We start from the raw sequence: 15,601 nt of genomic DNA on the forward strand, positions 1-15,601 counted from the left end.
CATTGGTACAAGAACTGCCAAGCAAACAACAGAGTAGCAGCCAATTACAAGAGGTATAGAGAGTCTAAAGAACAAGTGGCTCACTATATGGAAGAAGGAGGTCATGACCTAGACGTCAACCTTACAGTTGCAGACTCCAATGGCAAAGAGGAACTTGCTAAGTCAATGGATGCTCTCAATCTTGACTGATCTGCTTTATTCATTTTATTTTCCAAAAACAGTTGTGAATGCATAATGCCTCATTCTTAATTAGACTATTACTTGGTCTTAAAGTTTATTTCAATAATGGTTTGATGAATTAGAACATGACCTTGATTTGATTATCGTTGGCTCATTAATAAATTTTGAATTTTATTCTGAAGCACTGAATTTATTCAAATTTATTTCTATACACATATTTACATGGTTCGAAATAGCACTATAAAGATGTAAAGCAATACATCTAGAAAAAAGAAAAATTATTAGAATGAAAAGAATACCATTCTACGCAAATAGAAATACTCTAAAGAATATGAGTTATATTTTCTAAATACCTCCCATTTATTTGTAGGAATGAATGAAGGAGAACTTGAGTGCTTAGATGTTAGTGGAACTACCCACATAATATTAAGACATAGGCAATTATTCATTGAACTAATAGCCTATAATTCCTCTGTGACTACGATGATTGGATTATCACAACTAATAAAATGGCGAGGAACTGCCAAATTTTTGCTGCCTAATGGCGCAACATTTCAAGTCACAGACGCTCTATATGCACCAAGAGCTAATCGAACCTTGTTAATGTTTCAAAGAAATTTGTGTCAACGGTTATCATGTAAAAACACACCGTGAGAATGAAAATGAATACCTTGATATTACATCTAATGACTGTGGAAGGAAACACATCTTAGAGAAACTTATGAGTCAATTTAGTGGACTGTACCTCACTACGATTCGGATCATTGAATCTTATATTGTCACCAACAATGAAATGTGGGACACTGACTCATACAGGCTTTTGCATGACCGCCTATGGCACCGAGGTCGTGACATGATGATCCTTATTTTTCAAGAACTCACAAGGACATCCTGTCTTTCGAGTGAAAAATGGGAGAAAAATTCCGCCACATTGCAAGGTGTCGGTTCTAGTATTGCTCAAATGCAGTCATTGCCTTCTGAAGTACCAGAAGCACTACCTCCCTCCCATTATGCCTCATTGACTATTTCAAAGGTACATCACTCGTTTTGCAAAGCCTGCTCTTTAGCAAAAATAGGATCGAGACCTTCATATGCTAAAGATACAGAACAAAACATTCCATTCTTACAAATGATACAAAGAGATGTCTGTGGATCTGTCCATCCAGAATGCGGACCATTCAAGTACTTTATGGTTCTGGTGGATGCTTCGACAATCTGGTCACATGTCATTTTATTATCCACAAGAAATACTGCAATACTCCTAGCACAGATTATACATTTAAGGGCTTACCACCCTGATCACCCTATCAAGTCTATAAGGCTTGATAATGCTGGAGAGTTTATATCAAAAGGATTTGATGATTATTGCATATCTATTTGGATCGATGTAGATCATCCTATACCCCATGTGCATACACAAAATGGTCTCGCAGAAGCCACCATCATAAGGCTACAGATGGTGGCTAGGGCATTGGTTATGCGCACCAACCTGCCTATATCTGCATGGGGTTATGCAATATTGCACGCAACTTTACTTATTCGTTTAAGACCCCAGCTAGCCAACCATTTTCTGTGTACCAGTTGGTAACTGGATATGAGCCTGACACTTCACACTTACGCATATTTGGTTGAGCAGTATATGTGCCTATTGCGCCCCCACAGCGCACCAAAATGGGTCCTCAGAGACGATTAAAGTATTTATGTTGGATACGAATCTCCAACAATTATCCGCTATTTGGAAACCTTGACAGGCGATCTATTTACTGCTAAATTTGCGGATTGTCACTTTGATGAGACAGTCTTCCCGTCGTTAGGGGGAGATAGGAAAAAGGATTTTCCAAGAGAACGACAGGAATTGTCGTGGTTTGTCCCCACTCTGTCTCATCTTGATCCCCGCACTTCATAAAGTGAAAGTGAAGTGAAAAGAATAATCGATCTTCAGAACGTAGCAGATTCGAAGCCTGATGCGTTTACTGATATCGTAAAAGTGACGAGATCACATATACCAGTTGCAAATGTGCCTGCAAGGTTAGAAGTCCCCAACAAGCGGCACGGTGCCGCAGATAGAGGCACTGCAACCGCACTTAGTGGAGGTGTGGTTGAGGCCATGGCTCCCCAAGGAAGAGGGGGAGGTCACTTGGTTCGATTGACACTCACCAAGGAAGAAGAGGGTGAGTAAGGCACAAACCAATCATCATTGTATAGAATCCCTCCCATGAGGTTGTCTCTGATAATAGTTATGTCCATGAATAAATACTGGAGGACGCTCCGATGTTTGAAATGATTCCAGAGAACAAAGAAATCTCAAAGGATTAGGAGAGTACGTATGTGTTGATAGAAAGATCTTCCATACACATTGATGATATATACTGTTGCTCAAGGAATCATAGAGTACGATGATATTGAACCACGCTCTGTTGAAAAATGTCAACAAAGAGCAGATTGGCCTAAATGAAAAGAATCAATCCAGGTAGAATTAGATTCTCTGACAAAGAGACAGGTATTTGGTCAGGTAGTGCTAACCCCACCAAGTGTAAAGCCTGTAGGACATAAATGAGTCTTTGTCAGAAAGCGTAATGAGAAGAATGAATTCCTGAGGTACAAGGCTCGCCCTGTGGCGCAAGGTTTCTCACAACGCCCTGGAATTGACTACGAGGAGACGTACTCTCTCGTAATGGACGTTATAATGTTCCGCTACTTAGTTAGCTTAGTAATTTCCGAAGGACTGGAAATACAGCTTATGGATGTGGTTACTGCATATCTCTATGGGGATCTAGATTCAGAGATATATATGAAAAGTGCCCAATGGCCTTACATTACCCAAGTCAAGTGACTCTAAACCACATAGTGTGTTTGCAATTAAGTTGAAACGCTCACTTTACGGATTGAAACAATCCAGACGGATGTGGTATACCCGTCTAAGTGACTACTTGATTGGGAAGGGATATAAGAATGATGAATTATGCCCCTGCGTATTCATAAAGAAAACAAGTTCCGGATTTGCAAATTGTAGTAGCATATGTCATAACTGGTACTCTTGATGAAATAAGAGAAACCGTGAGCTACTTGAAATCTGAATTTGAGATGAAGGATCTTGGGAAAACTCGATTCTATCTAGGCCTTAAAAACTAGAACACCGAGTTTGTGGAATATTAATCCACCAGTCTGCATATGTCCAAAATTCAGGCGATATAACATGGACAAAGCACATCCTGCTAGCACTCCCATGATCGGTCGAAGTTTGGATGCAAGGAAAGATCCATTTTGTCCAAAGGAAGATGACGAACAAGTGTTGGGAGCTGAAATTCCCTATCTAAGTGCAATAGGCGCATCATTGTACTTAGTCCAATTTACTCGACCAGACATTGCATTCTCAGTGAACTTGTTAGCTAGATTTAGCTCAGCGCCAACGCAACGTCACTAAAATGGTATCACGAACATTTTCGATACCTAAAAGGAACCATTGACTTGGGACTGTTCTTTCCCTACAGAGAGACAAGAGGGACCGCAGATGGAACTGCAATCCCTAAAGGAAATGTTGATGGCGAAAGCGCCACTCCCTACACTAAAACGCCAAATGACGTTTTGGTCAGTTTTGCTGATACTGGGTACGTCTCTGACCCACATAAAGATCGTTCCCAAAATGGTCATGTATTTACCAATGGGAACACGGCGATATCTTGGAGATCAACCAAGCAAACCCTTGTGGCTACCTCCTCAAACCACTCAGAGATCATTGTTGTACATGAGGCGGTTCGTGAGTGTGTATGGTTAAGAACTATCATTGCACATATTCGAGGGATTAGTGGTTTGAGTTCTACCACTGAAAAGCCTACTTGCATTTACGAACACAATGCGGCTTGCATCGAACAGATGAAGCTAGGTTATATTAAGGGTGATAACACAAAACACATATTGCCAAAGTTGTCCTACAATCAGCAACAACAGACTCTCCTCAAGATTCAAATGAATCAAGTAAGGTCTGAGGAGAATGTGGCAGATTTGTTCACCAAATCATTGCCTAAGGACACATTTGAGAAACATGTGAAAAGCATAGGAATGCGAAGACTTTCCAAGCTCCCTAGATTAATGTAAGTATCAAGGGGGGTGTAGACGTCAGGGGGAGTCTAACACACACATGTCATACTCAAATGTAAAAGGTACGTTGTGCTCTTTTCCTTCGACCAAGGTGTATTTTTGTCCCACAGGGTTTTTATTGTTACTTGGCAAGGTTTTTAGTGAGGCAACAACTCATGCACCATTTCGTCTTTGACTTGGCACAAGGGGGAGTGTTAAAGGAAAAACATATTGTGTGCCTTCGTCAAAGTGATTGACGGAGAGGGAATCAAGCAATTACCAATTAACATCAATCAGCATGGATTATGAACCAATCAGTAGTTAATGTCATCATTGTAATTGTTCTTTCCATTGTAATTCTCTCCCTATATAAAGGGGTTATGAAATGAAATGAGTAGACCAATTCCAATTGTCATTTTTACTTTAACAGTTAATTAGTTACACTTGTTGTAGAGAAACTGAAATTGAGAGGAATTTGCTGTATATTCTCATTGATAATAGGAGACTCTTTATATAAAAGATTACAATGCATAAAATCCAAACCATATAAGGAAAGTATTCATACATTGAATAGGAATCTAGATCTTCCTAATGTAACCCTATTACCACTAGGTCAAGTAACCTAGAGTTTGGGCCAGACACAGAATAGAGATTTACTTAAACACTCCCCCTTGTGTCGCCCAAACGCGGTGCTTCTCTCGTTGCCTCTCTAAAAACCTTGTCGAGTAACAAAAACCCAGTAGGATAAAAATAACCTCTGTCGAAGGGGAAAAAGAGCACAACACACCCTTCACGTTTCGAGACCATACATGTACACATTTCCCCCTGTTGTCTACATCCCCCCTGATGACTACGGTCATGGGAGTTCGGATAACTTCAGCAAACGCTGCTACCAACATGTTTCTCGAAAGTGGAATTTAGGCAATGACTTAGTAAGCAAGTCTACCATACTGTCCTAAGATCAAACCTAGTTTACCTTGATCTTGAGGAGAGTCTGTTGTTGCTGATTATTCGTGGTGTTGTCGCTTTTGATGTAGTCTTGCTTCATTTGTTCGGAACAAGCAGCATTATCCTAAATGCTCGTAGGCTCATCTGTGGTATACTTCAAACCACAATTGTTCGAACATGGGTAATTATGGATCCAATCCATATACATTCACTAACCACTTTGTGAAGAGCAATAATCTCTGTATTGTTCGAAGATATAGCGACTATGGTCTATTATGTAGACTTCCAAGATATCACGGTATTTACCCATAGTGAACACATAACCCATTTGGGAATGACCTTTGTGAGGGTCAGAGAGGTACCCAGCATCAGTAAAACCTTCAAAAACGCTAACATCGTTTTGGGATGGGGAGAGTGGACGCAGACCAGTGTTGGCGGCGTTCCTCATATGTGATGGGTCCGAATCCATCATCTCTCTATAGGGATAGAACAATCCCATATCAATAGTACATCTAAAGTACCGAAAGATATCTTTTACACCAATCCAATGGCGTCGCGTTGGCGCAAAGCTATATTTAGCTAACAAGTTCACAACGTATGAGATGTCTGGTCTTGTGCATGGAGCTAAGTACAATAAAGCGCCTATTATACTTATGTAGGGCACTTCCGCCTCTAGCACATCTTCGCCATCATCCTTCGGAAGAAGAGGTTCATTTTCAGGATTAAAACTACGGACGATCATGGGGGTGCTTGAAGGCTTAACCTTGTCAAAATGCCTAAGCATCTATCAACATGATGCTCAAGTTCCAAACTGAGACATAATCGTGTTCTCCCAAAATCTTTCATCTCAAAATCGTATTTCAAGTGTTCAGCGGTTTCCCTTAACTCTTGAAGGGCTTCCAATGAAGATCATGTCCAACATGAACTGCGATAGAATCCGAAACTTGTTATGGAAACGCGCGGGCATATCCCTTCCTAATCAAGTAGTCACTTTAGTGAGCGTTTCAACCTTATTGTAAACGCGCTCCGTGGTCTAGAGCCACTTGACTTGGGTAAATGACGTTCACCATGAACCTTCATATACATTCCGTATCTAGATCCCCATAGAAATACGTAGTGACCACATTTGTAAGCTGCATGTTCAGTTATTTGGAAACTACCAAACTAACAAGGTAGTGGAGTGCAATGACATCCATTACGAGAGAATATGTCTCATCGTAGTTGATTCCAGGGAGTCTTGTGAGAAGCCTTGCGCCATAAGGCGAGATTACCATCTCTTTTTCTCATCATGCATTCTAACGAAGACCCATTAGTCAATAGGTTTTATGTTAGGAGGTGTTGGCATCACTAGCTCGAAACCTTCCTCTTCGCTAAAGAATCCATCGTAACCTGAATCGCATCTTTCCATTTAGGCCAAATTTCTCTACGTTGGTATTTATTCATCAACGAAGCATGGTTCGATATCATCGGACTCAACAAACTCATGCGCAATGAAATGCGCGACTACATCATCAATTATGATGGAGTTTCTATCCCACGTCTCATGTACACTAGTGTAATTTTCATAGAGCTCTATATTCAGGAATATGTTCTAATGTTGAGGCGTCCTCCAACGATAACCATAATCCGGAAGATTCTCATGAGACGGATTTTGAGTCTTGATGATCAAAGGATTGGAATGTGCCAAAGTATCCTTCAAACCCACTGGCCTCCCACGCATCCTAGCTGGGGCCATGGCCTATACCGCCAGAGTTCCACTCTCTTTGGCATTGGCACCATGCCTACCTCCGTGTATGGTGGCGCTACGTCCTCTTGTAGGGACGTCCTTCCTTGCAGGCATGTTTGCAGCGTATTTGTGTGATCTCATCACTTTAACAGGGATCGAGATGAGACATAGTAGGGACAGATCACGACAATTCCTATCGTTCCTGTTAAACATTCGTGTTCTTATCTCCCCCTAACAACGGGAAGATTGTCTCATCAAAGTGACATTCGCAAATCTAGCGGTAAGGAGATTGCCCTGCAAGGGCATTTAAGTGGTGGATGATTGTTGGAGTTTCAAATCCAACTGAGTTGCCCATTCGTCTGTAAAGACCTATCATAGTGCGTAGTGACAGAGCAATTGGCACATAAATGGCTCACTCAAATGTGCGTAAGTACAAAATACTTGTACCCAGTCACTAGTTGTAACGCAGAGATACATTGAGTGACGGTAGGTCATAGACGAATTAGCATAGCTGCATGCGATATTGCATCACCCCAAGCAGATATAAGGAGATTAGTGCGCATTACCAATGTTCGGACTACCATCGTAGTCGTTTCCATGAGACCATTTGGGTGTGTACATGGGAATGTGATGTCCAACATCAGTCCCATTGCAATAACCATAGAAAAAAGTCTTCGATATAAACTCTCTTGCATAGTCAAATCCAATTGACTGAATAAGATGATCCGGGGAGTGAGCCCGTTGTCATATGATATGTGCTACGAGTGTAGCATAAGCAACATTACAAGTGGACAATGTCACAACATGTAACCAACGTGTTTGCATGTCAACCAACATCATGAGATATTTAAACATCCGCAAGTTGGTTGAATCAGTCCACAGAATCCCCAAGGATTCTATGTAAGAACAAAATGAGTATTTTCATATCCTTTGCATAGGATGGTCTCAGTCCTAATTTTCCTAAGGAACGGCTTTTGTAAAATGAGCGAGAGTCTTTAGAAGCAACCAATGAGAATTTTAGTTAGGCTTGAGCTTCTGAAACGCTATTTGAATCAAGTTGGTGATTGCAGCATCACCTAGGGCGCCATCACCATGATGGACGCTATCCATGGTGTCATAGATATGGACTGTGCCAACCCTAGGTTGGTGGTGAACGGGGGCGGTGCCCTAGGCAGCAGAATCGGTCACACTTAGTCCAAAGATCAACTTTTGATTCATGCTTCATTTCACTTGATAGAGAAGATGTCCATGTGAAGTTTTTAGTAGACGAATCATCATATCATGACCAGGATGACCTATCCTATCATGACAATGCCAATATGTGTCTAAATCTAAGAGATATTCTCTCATAACTTTATTTGATTTAATAGCTCGAATAGTGACATAAAGCCCACTAGAAAGACACATAAACTTCTCTAAGATGCGCCTTTGTTCGCTATCATTAGAGGTATTGCAAAGGAACTCATTTCCGTTCTCTACAAGCGTTTTCGCATGGAATTCTTTGGCAATTCATAGGTGCGATTTGCCCTAGGAGCGTAGAGAGTTTTTGCGACAGTAATCAAGGTGCCATTTGGCAGGGGGAACTTGGGCTATTCCATGTCCTTGAATCAATATTGATGACTCAGCCATCGTAATCACAAAAGTAATATGCTCACAATCAAAATTGAGTCATCATAAGAAGAACTCGAAATTTTATTCATAAGCCAACGGAGTTACATCATTGTCTGTTTGACCAAAGAAAATCTAATCCAAAATGCTAGCTAATGCAAAACAATGGTAGTCTTCTAACTTCTTTCGGTAATTCCAAAATAAATGTGACCAGGTGAGTAGAGAGATGTCGGTAGAGTAAGGCTCGCTTAAGTACCACTAATCTCAGAACCTTCCTAGACATCACACTTACTTTGGGTGAAAAAACTAAACCATTGGCATTTACTACAAAAATATATGGCAATTGCTTATTACATCTCTTGGAAAAATAAAGACTTCAACAGAATTGGCGATCTATTGATCCCAGCCAGATTTGTAGTCTTCAACCCTTCACTCTAGATCATCTTCTTGATCTTCTTGTTCCACATAGTGAGCTTCTCTTGCTTCACAATATGCTTTGTAGGCTGTGACAATTTCTACACGAGCTCTACAAATGTGTGCCCAATGATCAGACACTCCACATCAAGAACATACATCTCTTTACTCAAACTCCATCGATTGAGGCGCTTTGAAAGCATCATTTAGATGGCTCATAGTGTTGGTGGCGCCACCAACATGGCCAGAGGCATTGCCTCCCTCTCTCTTTCCATGTTGACCTCTTCGGTTCCGTGTTGGCCTATTTTGGCGATTACCTTTCCAAATAGAGCCATTATATGGACCAGAACGTCCAGAAGTATCCCTAAGGTTAGGGTTTCACTCTTGGCACCTTCTCTTACGGGCGCGACTATAATTGGATTCCAGAATATGCTCTATTTCCACGGATCTGGAATTATAGTTCTTCACAAGGATGTTGTCATGCTTTTCAACGAGATTCATAGCTCCAATGAACTCATGAAACCTTGTGATCAGTCCTGCAGTAACATCAATTCGATAGTTCTTAGCAACTATCATTGCAGCGACATGGAAGGTAGAGAGAGTCTTCTCAATCAACATCGCATCTGTGATCTCTTTACCACAGAATTCCATTAAGAATTTAATGCGAAGTGCTTCCAAGTTGTAGTCAAGAACTGACTCGAAATCACAAAAGCAGAGGCTATGCCATCTCACTTCTAGGTCAGGAAGTATGGAGTCACGGATGTTGCCAAATCTTTCTTCGAGTGAGACCCACAACCTTCTAGGGTCTTCTTCATTCATACACTCGTACTGGAGCGAATCATCCATATGACGATTCATTAGGATGATGGCTTTTGCCTTATTCGCCTCTAAGGCTACTCTATTAGCTTCCAAAGCTTGAGCTTGCTCAACAGTTAGCATGTCCTGGCTAGGCTCGAGAATCGTATCTAGGATTCCATCGGCCTTGAGATGCTGGCGGACATCACAAACCCATATGTGATAGCCAGAGCCAGTTGTTCCTAATGGAGCAAAGTCCAATTTGTTCAGGTTACTCATCCTGAAAGAGAACAAGAAATTAGGGTTAGTTTCAGAGCGAAAAAGGCTACCACGAAAACAAATAAAATTTCTGAGCGTAGTCGCTTCTAAGAAATTAGGAATTTCCGAGCATAGTCGCTTCCAAGAAATTTGATTCCAAGAGGGGTTGGATTAGATCGAAACAATGATGTGTTTGTGGTCAATCATAACATCTCAACAAACTCTAAGTTTGGAGGACTCTACAAGCTCCGAGCTTGGAGTGAGCACAAACCCCCACAGTTCGGGTTTTAGTCTCCCCTATGAAGAAGAAAGGGGGTAGAAGACGGGAGGTTGCAAGTCCCCGAGAAAAGAAGAGGAAAAGAATAAAAACTTCAAAAACGGGAACTTTTAGTAAAACATACCTCTTAGGATTGCATAACGTATTTGGTCCTTGTCATAGGATTTGGAGATGAGCTTCAGTCCTAGTGAAAGCAAGCAGACTTGTAGGATTGCAGCGTGGTCGCGAAGTAGCAGGGATTGCTAAATCGCGGAGTGACGGAATCAGGCAGGTTCGAGGAGTCGCGAGGCCTCAAGTTCATGGAGTCGCAAGGCTGCTTGTTCATGGAGTCACGAGATCACGGGGTGTTGAGGGGATGCTTCGGAGATGTTGCGGGGATGCAGAGAGGTTGCTGCGGGATTGCTGCAAGGATGTCGCAGGGCCACTGCGAGGATGTTATGGAGTCATGGGGTATCGGGTCGCGAGGTCGAGGGGTTCGCGGGAGAGTTGCAATGACACTGGGGTCACAGGATCGAGGTGTCGTTGGTGAATCGCGGTCGCGAGGACAGAAGCCAGAAGGCAAGCAGGGCTTGTGGGCGCTGCAGGGGCAGCGCGAGGCTAACCTGGTAGGGTTAGCGTTGAGTTGTAACGCGGGGGCTGCGGGGGAAATAGTAGCGCAGGCAAGGCTAATCTGGTGGAGCTTGATCAATTTCTAGGGTTTTGGTTTCTAAAGCTAGAGTTAGGTCTCGTGCTCATAATGTGTTGTAGAGAAACTGAAATTGAGAGGAATTTGCTGTATATTCTCATTGATAATAGGGGTCTCTTTATATAGAGGATTACAATGCATAGAATCCAAATCATACAAAGAAAGTAATCATACATTGAATAGGAATCTAGATCCTTCTAATTAATGTAACTCTATTACCACTAGGTCAAGTAACCTAGAGTTTGGGCCAGACACAGAATAGAGATTTACTTAAACAACACTATCTTTTTCAATAATTATCTCAGAAATTTTTTATTTTTTTGAACAATGTCAAGTTATTTTGTGGTAAATAAATAATTATGGGAGCACTAACTCATCTTTAATGCTCCCAATTGTTTTTTTTTTATGAGTAAGGTTAAGTTAGGTATTTGAAAGAGGTTTACTTAGCAAATTTTATTTTTTTAAAAGCAAATAGGAGGTGTAAAGAGATGAGAGGTCAAATAAGCAAATCTAAAGGTCTCAATAGAAAAACTCGTGCTCTATATATGAAAGTTTTCCTCAATGAAAATTTGAAATCAAAACAAGAATTAAGCCATAAATCACACTTTGACAATGCTATAATGTCGGCATATTGATTTATTTCTTTCCATATGTCTTTATACAAGCTACTAAAGAGTCCAACGAGAGTCGAACTATCTGTTTAAACGAAAAGAAAACCAAAGCGCTCCTAGTGTCTTTGTGCGACGCCGCTAAGCCTCCGGGCACACCACTAATCCCAGCCGTCATGTGGCAAGGAAACATCCTGGTATGGAATTGCAGAGGAATTACAAACCAAGAAACGCAGCGTGCTCTTGTGGATATGGTCCAATTGAAGCGCCCTCAATTAATCTTCCTTACTGAAACCCTAGCCTCACCAAAACAAATTGATTCCCTCACTAATCATTTAGGTTTTGCTGACAATATTTGTTCCTTCACGAGCAAGACTCCCAGGGCATTGCACTTTTATGGAGTGCTGAGTTACACGTTAATATCCGCACCTCCTCTCCACATCATATCGATGCTGAGGTGTGTGAAACCGGTGCTCCTGCTTCCTGGCGTTTCACCGGGATTTATGGTGTAGCTTCCAGAGCCAATAGCAACAGAACTTGGAACTTGATAGAAACCCTAGCAAATGAAGTTTGCTCTCTACCTTGGCTTATGGCAGGAGATTTCAATGAGTTGATGTGGCAATCTGATAAATCTGGTGGCCCACCTCGAGCTGCTGCTCCAATGGCTCGTTTTAGACGCACAATGGTCTCTGCAGGCTTGATGGATATGGGTTATGTGGGTTGTAAGTATACATGGTCTAACAAATTCACAAAGGAAAGGTTAGATCGTGGATTTCAGTCTATACCATGGAGAGATCTATACCCCTATAGCAGAGTAGTTACATTACCTCCTTCGGATTCTGATCATATTCCCCTGCTTGTGGAAGTAAGGGCAGAAAGCAATCAAAATAATAGAGCGGGCCGGCGCTTCCGTTTTGAAGAAAGTTGGCATGGTAATGACATGTGCATGGAGATCATTCGACGCAACTGGGCAGCACCGTTAACCGGTAATGTGTTGCAATAGCTAGACACTAAAATCGGTCTTGTAGGTAAACAACTCATGAACTGGCATTGTGTGGAGTTTCAGAAACAGAAAAATGAACTCCATGAACTATAGGAAAAATTATATGATATCATGAAGCAGCCTTTTTCATCTTGGCAGTATGAGGAGCAAAGATCCCTTCATGTTAGGCAAAGCCATTTACTTGCACTTCAAGAAAAATACTGGAGACAAAGGTCAAGGGCAATTTGGTTAAAAGAGGGTGATCGTAATTCTGCATATTTTCATAGAAAAGCATCAAACAGGAAGAGTCGTAACTCCATAAAGAGCCTCAATAATGAGGTAAGGGAATGGCCGAAGGATCCAGCTGAAATTAAAAGGCTGCTCTTGAATTACTATAACAACATTTTTACCACAGAAGGAGTTGATGATGGGGTTATTTTAGAAATATTTATAGCCACTCCAATGAAGGTTACGGCCCTCATGAATGAGGACTTAAACATGTCGTACTCTGATGAAGAAATTAAAGATGCTTTATTTCAAATGCATCCGTCCAAAAGCCCCGGCCCTGATGGTATGTCTCCATTCTTTTTTTTCAGAAGTATTGGCATGTTGTTGGTCTTGATGTATGCACTGCTATCCGTAACTTCTTAGAGAATTGTGAGATCCAGGAAGAATCAAATTTTACACACTTATGTCTTATTCCGAAAATAAAAAATCTTACTGATGCATCTCACTTTAGACCTATAGCTCTATGCAATGTAACTTACAGAATCAGTTCCAAAGTCATTGCCAATAGATTGAAGAGATGGTTGCCTGACATTATATCTCCGCTTCAGAGTGCTTATGTGCCTAGAAGATTGATTTCAGACAATACACTTGTAGCCACTGAGGTGGCACATTTTATGTACAAGCTGAGAACTCAAGAAGAAGGTTTTGTCTCCCTCAAGCTGGATATAAGCAAGGCTTATGATCGCGTTGAATGGTCCTTTCTACAGGCCATGTTAACAAAACTAGGGTTTGCATCGAAATGGATCCATATGGTGATGAGTTGTGTCGCGTCTGTTAGCTATTCCATTCTAGTTAATGGCAAGTCCACTCCAAAAGTGAAGCCAACAAGAGGTATTAGACAAGGTGATCCACTCTCACCCTACCTCTTTATTTTGTGTATTAAAGGGTTGTCTGCATTAATAACCCAAGCTGTTAACTTAGGAGCTCTTAAAGGTTTGAAGATGTGCCCTCAAGCTCCTATCTTGCATCACCTATTTTTTGCAGATGATAGTTTTCTCTTTGGTGCAACCACCTTGACTGAGTGTCTTAAAATTAAAGAAATTCTGAATACCTATGCAAGAGCTTCTGGCTAGCAAATTAATTTTCAGAAAAGCAATGTGGTATTCAGCAGAAACGTTCCAAATAGCCACCAAGCTGAATTAGCTTTGATTTTAGAAGTCAAGTGTGTAGATGAGCGTGACCGATATCTGGGTCTCCCTTTGAGAGTTGGAAAATCTAAAACTCAGATTTTTCAATACATCAAAGAAGAATTAAAAAAGAAGTTGGTGAATTGGAAGAACAAAATTCTCAGTTGTGCAGGTAAAGAAATTTTGATTAAAGCAGTAGCTCAAACCATGCCTTTGTATGCTATGAACTGCTATCTTTTGCCTAAAGGTTTATGTGATGACATACATCAGCTTTGTGCGTCTTTCTTTTGGGGAGACACTGATGAGAAGAAAATAATTCATTGGAGGAGTTGGGAAAAACTTTGTCTTACTAAACAGGAAGGTGGAATGGGGTTTAAGAACATCTACACTTATAACCTGGCTATGCTAGCAAAATAGGGTTGGAGGCTTGTTACCAATCCTCATTCCCTAATTGCTAGGTTGTACAAAGCAAGATATTTCCCACATGGTTCCTTTTGGGACACCGAGTTAGGGGATGCACCATCATTTTCATGGAGAAGTATCCTTGGGGCCAGATCTATTTTGAAAGTAGGTATCAGATGGAGAATTGGGGATGGTTCTGAGGTACATGTCTGAAATGATAATTGGGTGCCAAATTGTCCACAATACATGATTCAGAGACCTGAAAATACCTCTCTTGATAGGGTTGCAGACTTAATAAGGTCTTATGATCGATCTTGGAATTCTGAGGCAGTGCATACCTTATTCCATCCTCAGGTTGCTACACAGATCCTAAAGAGCCCTCTTAGCCGACGTTCAATGCAGGATAAGCTTTTGTGGAGCATGGAGAAGCGGGGTTTTTTTACTGTCAAAAGTGCGTATTGGGTGGCTAGAGTGCACGTACTTGGTAATGTCCTAACTACAACATCGAATGGTGATCCATTTAGAGAATTATATATGGAGGAGACTGTGGAAAGCAAATGTCCATGGCAAAGTTCAAATATGTGTTTGGCATGCATGTAGCAACTTACTACCCATAAGAGACTGCCTGCTTACTAAGGGGTACATGGGAGAAGTCAGCTGCATGCTATGCACTCATAGACTGGAAGACACTGCCCATATTTTTTGTAAGTGTCCAGTAGCTCTTGAATTATTATCTGGTGCTCCCTTTAATGTTCAGAGTTCTCTTCTTCCTAATCTTAAATTCAAAGAGTCGCTGTAGCAAGCTTTGCGTCTTAAGGCTGAGATCTTTGAGAAACTCATGATGATCATATGGACACTTTGGAAGAATAGAAATTCAAAATTATGGGAGAATCGGTCACAAACTGCAACTGATATGCTCTTTAGTTGTATGACTTGGCTTGAGGAGTTTTAAAAGGCAAGAAAGCATGTTGTCTTGCCGGTTAAACAGGTACAACAGAGGTGGAGGCCTACTGCTGCCAATAGAGTAAAAATTAATGTTGACGGTGCATTTTTAGAGCAATTACCACATGGAGGAATTGGGGGAATAATTCGTGACTCAAACAGCCAATTCATTGCTGCCTTTGCGCAACCGGTGCAGCATGTTAATTCTGCAAAGCATGTTGAACTGTTAGCCATTAGAGCTGGTGTTGACCTCGCCAAGCAGCTGCAACTTCACCAAGCAACAA

Source organism: Rosa chinensis, chromosome 2 (assembly GCF_002994745.2).
Source record: "Rosa chinensis cultivar Old Blush chromosome 2, RchiOBHm-V2, whole genome shotgun sequence".
NCBI lineage: Eukaryota > Viridiplantae > Streptophyta > Magnoliopsida > Rosales > Rosaceae > Rosa > Rosa chinensis.